Here is a 9076-nt window from a genome sequence, read left to right on the forward strand (position 1 = left end):
CCCCTAGTCATGAAGTCATTAGGTCAGTTAGTAGGTAATAGAACCAGCCCCTAGTCATTAGGTCAGTTAGTAGGTAATAGTACCAGCCCCTAGTCATTAGGTCAGTTAGTAGGTAATAGTACCAACCCCTAGTCATGAAGTCATTAGGTCAGTTAGTAGGTAATAGAACCAGCCCCTAGTCATTAGGTCAGTTAGTAGGTAATAGAACCAGCCCCTAGTCATTAGGTCAGTTAGTAGGTAATAGTACCAGCCCCTAGTCATTAGGTCAGTTAGTAGGTAATAGTACCAGCCCCTAGTCATTAGGTCAGTTAGTAGGTAATAGTACCAGCCCCTAGTCATTAGGTCAGTTAGTAGGTAATAGAACCAGCCCCTAGTCATTAGGTCAGTTAGTAGGTAATAGTACCAGCCCCTAGTCATGAAGTCATTAGGTCAGTTAGTAGGTAATTGTACCAGCCCTTAGTCATTAGGTCAGTTAGTAGGTAATATTACCAGCCCCTAGTCATGAAGTCATTAGGTCAGTTAGTAGGTAATAGTACCAGCCCTTAGTCATTAGGTCAGTTAGTAGGTAATATTACCAGCCCCTAGTCATGAAGTCATTAGGTCAGTTAGTAGGTAATAGTACCAGCCCTTAGTCATTAGGTCAGTTAGTAGGTAATATTACCAGCCCCTAGTCATTAGGTCAGTTAGTAGGTAATAGAACCAGCCCCTAGTCATTAGGTCAGTTAGTAGGTAATATTACCAGCCCTAGTCATGAAGTCATTAGGTCAGTTAGTAGGTAATAGAACCAGCCCCTAGTCATTAGGTCAGTTAGTAGGTAATTGAACCAGCCCCTAGTCATTAGGTCAGTTAGTAGGTAATAGAACCAGCCCCTAGTCATTAGGTCAGTTAGTAGGTAATAGTACCAACCCTAGTCATTAGGTCAGTTAGTAGGTAATAGTACCAACCCCTAGTCATTAGGTCAGTTAGTAGGTAATAGTACCAACCCCTAGTCATGAAGTCATTAGGTCAGTTAGTAGGTAATAGTACCAGCCCCTAGTCATTAGGTCAGTTAGTAGGTAATAGAACCAGCCCTAGTCATGAAGTCATTAGGTCAGTTAGTAGGTAATAGTACCAACCCCTAGTCATGAAGTCATTAGGTCAGTTAGTAGGTAATTGAACCAGCCCCTAGTCATTAGGTCAGTTAGTAGGTAATAGTACCAGCCCCTAGTCATGAAGTCATTAGGTCAGTTAGTAGGTAATAGTACCAGCCCCTAGTCATTAGGTCAGTTAGTAGGTAATAGAACCAGCCCCTAGTCATTAGGTCAGTTAGTAGGTAATAGAACCAGCCCCTAGTCATTAGGTCAGTTAGTAGGTAATAGTACCAGCCCCTAGTCATTAGGTCAGTTAGTAGGTAATAGAACCAGCCCCTAGTCATTAGGTCAGTTAGTAGGTAATAGTACCAGCCCCTAGTCATTAGGTCAGTTAGTAGGTAATAGTACCAGCCCCTAGTCATGAAGTCATTAGGTCAGTTAGTAGGTAATAGTACCAACCCCTAGTCATTAGGTCAGTTAGTAGGTAATTGAACCAGCCCCTAGTCATTAGGTCAGTTAGTAGGTAATAGTACCAGCCCCTAGTCATGAAGTCATTAGGTCAGTTAGTAGGTAATAGAACCAGCCCCTAGTCATTAGGTCAGTTAGTAGGTAATAGTACCAGCCCCTAGTCATTAGGTCAGTTAGTAGGTAATAGTACCAGCCCCTAGTCATGAAGTCATTAGGTCAGTTAGTAGGTAATTGAACCAGCCCCTAGTCATTAGGTCAGTTAGTAGGTAATAGTACCAGCCCCTAGTCATGAAGTCATTAGGTCAGTTAGTAGGTAATTGAACCAGCCCCTAGTCATTAGGTCAGTTAGTAGGTAATTGAACCAGCCCCTAGTCATTAGGTCAGTTAGTAGGTAATAGAACCAGCCCCTAGTCATTAGGTCAGTTAGTAGGTAATAGTACCAGCCCCTAGTCATTAGGTCAGTTAGTAGGTAATAGAACCAGCCCCTAGTCATTAGGTCAGTTAGTAGGTAATAGTACCAGCCCCTAGTCATTAGGTCAGTTAGTAGGTAATAGTACCAGCCCCTAGTCATGAAGTCATTAGGTCAGTTAGTAGGTAATAGTACCAACCCCTAGTCATTAGGTCAGTTAGTAGGTAATAGTACCAGCCCCTAGTCATTAGGTCAGTTAGTAGGTAATAGTACCAGCCCCTAGTCATGAAGTCATTAGGTCAGTTAGTAGGTAATAGTACCAACCCCTAGTCATTAGGTCAGTTAGTAGGTAATAGTACCAGCCCCTAGTCATTAGGTCAGTTAGTAGGTAATAGTACCAGCCCTAGTCATGAAGTCATTAGGTCAGTTAGTAGGTAATAGTACCAGCCCCTAGTCATTAGGTCAGTTAGTAGGTAATAGTACCAGCCCCTAGTCATGAAGTCATTAGGTCAGTTAGTAGGTAATAGAACCAGCCCCTAGTCATTAGGTCAGTTAGTAGGTAATAGTACCAGCCCCTAGTCATTAGGTCAGTTAGTAGGTAATAGTACCAACCCCTAGTCATGAAGTCATTAGGTCAGTTAGTAGGTAATAGAACCAGCCCCTAGTCATTAGGTCAGTTAGTAGGTAATAGAACCAGCCCCTAGTCATTAGGTCAGTTAGTAGGTAATAGTACCAGCCCCTAGTCATTAGGTCAGTTAGTAGGTAATAGTACCAGCCCCTAGTCATTAGGTCAGTTAGTAGGTAATAGTACCAGCCCCTAGTCATTAGGTCAGTTAGTAGGTAATAGAACCAGCCCCTAGTCATTAGGTCAGTTAGTAGGTAATAGTACCAGCCCCTAGTCATGAAGTCATTAGGTCAGTTAGTAGGTAATTGTACCAGCCCTTAGTCATTAGGTCAGTTAGTAGGTAATATTACCAGCCCCTAGTCATGAAGTCATTAGGTCAGTTAGTAGGTAATAGTACCAGCCCTTAGTCATTAGGTCAGTTAGTAGGTAATATTACCAGCCCCTAGTCATGAAGTCATTAGGTCAGTTAGTAGGTAATAGTACCAGCCCTTAGTCATTAGGTCAGTTAGTAGGTAATATTACCAGCCCCTAGTCATTAGGTCAGTTAGTAGGTAATAGAACCAGCCCCTAGTCATTAGGTCAGTTAGTAGGTAATATTACCAGCCCCTAGTCATGAAGTCATTAGGTCAGTTAGTAGGTAATAGAACCAGCCCCTAGTCATTAGGTCAGTTAGTAGGTAATTGAACCAGCCCCTAGTCATTAGGTCAGTTAGTAGGTAATAGAACCAGCCCCTAGTCATTAGGTCAGTTAGTAGGTAATAGTACCAACCCCTAGTCATTAGGTCAGTTAGTAGGTAATAGTACCAACCCCTAGTCATTAGGTCAGTTAGTAGGTAATAGTACCAACCCCTAGTCATTAGGTCAGTTAGTAGGTAATAGTACCAGCCCCTAGTCATTAGGTCAGTTAGTAGGTAATAGTACCAGCCCTTAGTCATTAGGTCAGTTAGTAGGTAATAGAACCAGCCCCTAGTCATTAGGTCAGTTAGTAGGTAATAGTACCAGCCCCTAGTCATTAGGTCAGTTAGTAGGTAATAGTACCAGCCCTTAGTCATTAGGTCAGTTAGTAGGTAATAGAACCAGCCCCTAGTCATTAGGTCAGTTAGTAGGTAATAGTACCAGCCCCTAGTCATTAGGTCAGTTAGTAGGTAATAGTACCAGCCCCTAGTCATGAAGTCATTAGGTCAGTTAGTAGGTAATAGAACCAGCCCCTAGTCATTAGGTCAGTTAGTAGGTAATAGTACCAACCCCTAGTCATGAAGTCATTAGGTCAGTTAGTAGGTAATAGTACCAGCCCCTAGTCATTAGGTCAGTTAGTAGGTAATAGTACCAACCCCTAGTCATGAAGTCATTAGGTCAGTTAGTAGGTAATAGTACCAGCTCCTAGTCATTAGGTCAGTTAGTAGGTAATAGAACCAGCCCTTAGTCATTAGGTCAGTTAGTAGGTAATAGTACCAACCCCTAGTCATGAAGTCATTAGGTCAGTTAGTAGGTAATAGAACCAGCCCCTAGTCATTAGGTCAGTTAGTAGGTAATAGTACCAACCCCTAGTCATGAAGTCATTAGGTCAGTTAGTAGGTAATAGTACCAGCTCCTAGTCATTAGGTCAGTTAGTAGGTAATAGAACCAGCCCTTAGTCATTAGGTCAGTTAGTAGGTAATAGTACCAGCCCCTAGTCATTAGGTCAGTTAGTAGGTAATAGTACCAACCCCTAGTCATGAAGTCATTAGGTCAGTTAGTAGGTAATAGTACCAGCCCCTAGTCATTAGGTCAGTTAGTAGGTAATAGTACCAACCCCTAGTCATGAAGTCATTAGGTCAGTTAGTAGGTAATAGTACCAGCTCCTAGTCATTAGGTCAGTTAGTAGGTAATAGAACCAGCCCTTAGTCATTAGGTCAGTTAGTAGGTAATAGTACCAACCCCTAGTCATGAAGTCATTAGGTCAGTTAGTAGGTAATAGAACCAGCCCCTAGTCATTAGGTCAGTTAGTAGGTAATAGTACCAACCCCTAGTCATGAAGTCATTAGGTCAGTTAGTAGGTAATAGAACCAACCCCTAGTCATGAAGTCATTAGGTCAGTTAGTAGGTAATAGAACCAGCCCCTAGTCATTAGGTCAGTTAGTAGGTAATAGTACCAACCCCTAGTCATGAAGTCATTAGGTCAGTTAGTAGGTAATAGAACCAGCCCCTAGTCATGAAGTCATTAGGTCAGTTAGTAGGTAATAGTACCAACCCCTAGTCATGAAGTCATTAGGTCAGTTAGTAGGTAATAGAACCAGCCCCTAGTCATTAGGTCAGTTAGTAGGTAATAGTACCAACCCCTAGTCATGAAGTCATTAGGTCAGTTAGTAGGTAATAGAACCAGCCCTTAGTCATTAGGTCAGTTAGTAGGTAATAGTACCAACCCCTAGTCATGAAGTCATTAGGTCAGTTAGTAGGTAATAGAACCAGCCCCTAGTCATTAGGTCAGTTAGTAGGTAATAGTACCAACCCCTAGTCATGAAGTCATTAGGTCAGTTAGTAGGTAATAGTACCAGCTCCTAGTCATTAGGTCAGTTAGTAGGTAATAGAACCAGCCCTTAGTCATTAGGTCAGTTAGTAGGTAATAGTACCAGCCCCTAGTCATTAGGTCAGTTAGTAGGTAATAGTACCAACCCCTAGTCATGAAGTCATTAGGTCAGTTAGTAGGTAATAGTACCAGCACCTAGTCATTAGGTCAGTTAGTAGGTAATAGTACCAACCCCTAGTCATGAAGTCATTAGGTCAGTTAGTAGGTAATAGTACCAGCTCCTAGTCATTAGGTCAGTTAGTAGGTAATAGAACCAGCCCTTAGTCATTAGGTCAGTACCCCTAGTCATGAAGTCATTAGGTCAGTTAGTAGGTAATAGAACCAGCCCTAGTCATTAGGTCAGTTAGTAGGTAATAGTACCAGCCCCTAGTCATGAAGTCATTAGGTCAGTTAGTAGGTAATAGTACCAGCTCCTAGTCATTAGGTCAGTTAGTAGGTAATAGAACCAGCCCTTAGTCATTAGGTCAGTTAGTAGGTAATAGTACCAACCCCTAGTCATGAAGTCATTAGGTCAGTTAGTAGGTAATAGAACCAGCCCTTAGTCATTAGGTCAGTTAGTAGGTAATAGTACCAACCCCTAGTCATGAAGTCATTAGGTCAGTTAGTAGGTAATAGAACCAGCCCCTAGTCATTAGGTCAGTTAGTAGGTAATAGTACCAAGTCATTAGGTCAGTTAGTAGGTAATTGAACCAGCCCCTAGTCATTAGGTCAGTTAGTAGGTAATAGTACCAGCCCTAGTCATGAAGTCATTAGGTCAGTTAGTAGGTAATAGAACCAGCCCCTAGTCATTAGGTCAGTTAGTAGGTAATAGTACCAGCCCCTAGTCATGAAGTCATTAGGTCAGTTAGTAGGTAATAGTACCAGCCCCTAGTCATGAAGTCATTAGGTCAGTTAGTAGGTAATTGAACCAACCCCTAGTCATTAGAAGTAGGTAATTGTAGGTCAGTTAGGTCAGGTACCCCTTCAAGGTGTTCGCCAACTTCGTCTCAACAAAGACTCAAGACATTATTTTACCTGAACAACAAACTCCCTAGCCGGACAGAGACAGACATCGAACCATAGAGGGGAAAGGGAGAGGTTAGCCGACCTAATGTTCACCAGCAAGGTCAAATAATAAACTGTGATCTGATGTCAAAGGCCTGATTAATATTTTATTTTGATATATATTGACTGTGTCTCAGAGAGAACAGTAAATGTATTTATCACCCAGTCATTGGTCAATATGAACGTCCCAAGACATTATTATTTGTGTCTCAATAACAAACTCCATAATTGGACAGAGACGAGAGAGAGAGAGAGAGAGAAAGAGAGAAAGAGAGAAAGAGAGAGAGAGAGAGAGAGAGAGAGAGAGAGAGAGAAGAGAGAGAAAGAGAGAAAGAGAGAGAGAGAGAGAGAGAGAGAGAGAGAGAGAGAGAGAGAGAGAGAGAGAGAGAGAGAGAGAGAGAGAGAGAGAGAGAGAGAGAGAGAGAGAGAGAGAGAGAGAGAGAGAGAGAGAGAGAGAGAGAGAGAGAGAGAGAGACAGGGAGGGAGAGAGAGAGAGAGAGAGGACAATACATGTATTCATCACTAAGTTAGATGAGCTGTGAGGTGGTGAGAGAGTTGACAGCTCTCACAGAGCCCTCACAGAGCCCTCACCCAGTCAACATCAGTCATTGGTCAATATGCACGTCCCAAGACAATATTATTTGTGTCTCAACAACAGACCGTCTGACTGTGGACAGAGGGGAGTAATCAGAGCCAAGGTCAGACTGTCACAGTGTTGTCATGTGTTGTGCTCATGTTATGTCAAGGCTATTTTTAACTTCCTGCTAGGATGGATGGGTGACTGCTTGGTCCAGCAGAGCAGTCAGCACTAACCAGTTTAAAGAAGCATCAGTGAGTTATGTTTACATGAATATTAATATATATATATATAATTTTTTTTTTACCTTTATTTAACTAGGCAAGTCAGTTAAGAACAAATTCTTATTTACAATGACGGCCTAGGAACAGTGGGTTAACTGCCTGTTCAGGGGAAGAACGCCAGATTTGTACCTTGTCAGCTCGGGGATTTGAACTTGCAACCTTCCGGTTACTAGTCCAACGCTCTAACCACTAGGCTACCCTGCCGCCTCTACACTCTAACCACTAGGCTACCCTGCCGCCTCTACACTCTAACCACTAGGCTACCCTGCCGCCTCTACACTCTAACCACTAGGCTACCCTGCTACCCGCCGTCCCTACACTCTAACCACTAGGCTACCCTGCCGCCCCTACACTCTAACCACTAGGCTACCCTGCCGCCCTACACTCTAACCACTAGGCTACCCTGCCGCCCTACACTCTAACCACTAGGCTAACACTCTAACCACTAGGCTACCCTGCCGCCCCTACACTCTAACCACTAGGCTACCCTGCCGCCTCTACACTCTAACCACTAGGCTGCCGCCCTGCCTAACCCTAGGCTACACTCTAACCACTAGGCTACGCTGCCGCCTCTACACTCTAACCACTAGGCTGCCCTGCCACCTCTACACCCTAACCACTAGGCTAACCCTAGGCTACCCTGCCGCCTCTACACTCTAACCACTAGGCTACCCTGCCGCCTCTACACTCTAACCACTAGGCTACCCTGCCGCCCCTACACTCTAACCACTAGGCTACCCTGCCGCCTCTACACTCTAACCACTAGGCTACCCTGCCGCCTCTACACTCCAACCACTAGGCTACCCTGCCATCTCTACACTCTAACCACTAGGCTACCCTGCCGCCTCTACACTCTAACCACTAGGCTACCCTGCCGCCCCAACACTCTAACGACTAGACTACCTGCCACCTCTACACTCTAACCACTAGGCAACAGAGATGTTAGCATGTTCCAGATTTCTGTAAGTCTTTAGTTGACACTCTAGGATTCTTCTTAACCTGTTACTCCTACCCCCTACTTTTTCAAACATTCTGTTAAAAATCGCGCAACATTTCAGCGCCCTGCTACTCAGGCCAGGAATATAGTATATGCATATGATTAGTATGTGTGGATAGAAAACACTCAGACGTTTATAAAACTGGTTAAATCACGGCTGTGACTATAACAGAACGTGCGTTTCATCGAAAAGTGCAGGAAAATCTGATCACTGAAAATGGAAAAATATATCCATCCGCCACTTCAACCCATTGCTATAGGCGATCGACATTAAATGAGGCTGAGGTTGCAGTACCTACAGCTTCCACACGATGTCAACAGTCTTGTCATTTGCCTAGGCTTTGTTTCTTCGTCAAACGAAGAAGAGACAAGCCATTTCTTCAGGTCTCCGACCGGATATTTTGGTTGAGATTTACCCGGACAGTATTTCCAGACGGACACCTATAGAATACACTTCGTCTCGTGATTAATTTGATCGCTTATTAACGTTTACTAATACCTAAAGTTGCATTACAAAAGTATTTCGAAGTGTTTTGTGAAAGTTTATCGTCGACTTTTTTAATTTTAAAAAATGACGTTACGTTATAAGACGCTATTTTTTTTCCGTTTATCACACAGTCTTCATAGATCGATATCTAGGCTATATATGGACCGATTTAATCGAAAAAAAGACCCAATAGTGATTATGGGACATCTAGGAGTGCCAACAAAGAAGATGGTCAAAGGTAATGAATGTTTTATATTTTATTTGTGCGGTTTGTGTAGCGCCGACTATGCTAATTATTTTGTTTACGTCCCCTGCGGGTCTTTGGGGTGTTACATGCTATCAGATAATAGCTTCTCATGCTTTCGCCGAAAAGCATTTTAAAAAATCTGACTTGTTGCCTGGATTCACAACGAGTGTAGCTTTAATTCAATACCCTGCATGTGTATTTTAATGAACGTTTGAGTTTTAACAGTACTATTAGCATTTAGCGTAGCGCATTTGCATTTCCAGATGTCTAGATGGGACGCCTGCGTGTCAGGTAGGAAGGAGC

At 43.1% G+C, this 9076-nt stretch overlaps 1 long non-coding RNA gene across 2 annotated transcripts; it reads left to right on the forward strand.

The window, feature by feature from the left end:
- Positions 1–3843: 3843 nt before the first annotated feature.
- On the forward strand, positions 3844–5790 carry LOC127920243 (uncharacterized). Of its 2 annotated transcripts, none has more exons than XR_008105449.1 (3): positions 3844–4212; positions 4776–5119; positions 5648–5790. It is a non-coding gene; the product is annotated as an uncharacterized LOC127920243 (long non-coding RNA). The 2 variants fall into 2 exon arrangements; XR_008105448.1 differs by having other exon boundaries at positions 4776–4908; positions 5523–5699.
- The last annotated feature ends 3286 nt before the right edge of the window (positions 5791–9076 follow it).

The sequence above is a fragment of the Oncorhynchus keta genome, unplaced genomic scaffold (assembly GCF_023373465.1).
Source record: "Oncorhynchus keta strain PuntledgeMale-10-30-2019 unplaced genomic scaffold, Oket_V2 Un_contig_1869_pilon_pilon, whole genome shotgun sequence".
Classification (NCBI taxonomy): domain Eukaryota; kingdom Metazoa; phylum Chordata; class Actinopteri; order Salmoniformes; family Salmonidae; genus Oncorhynchus; species Oncorhynchus keta.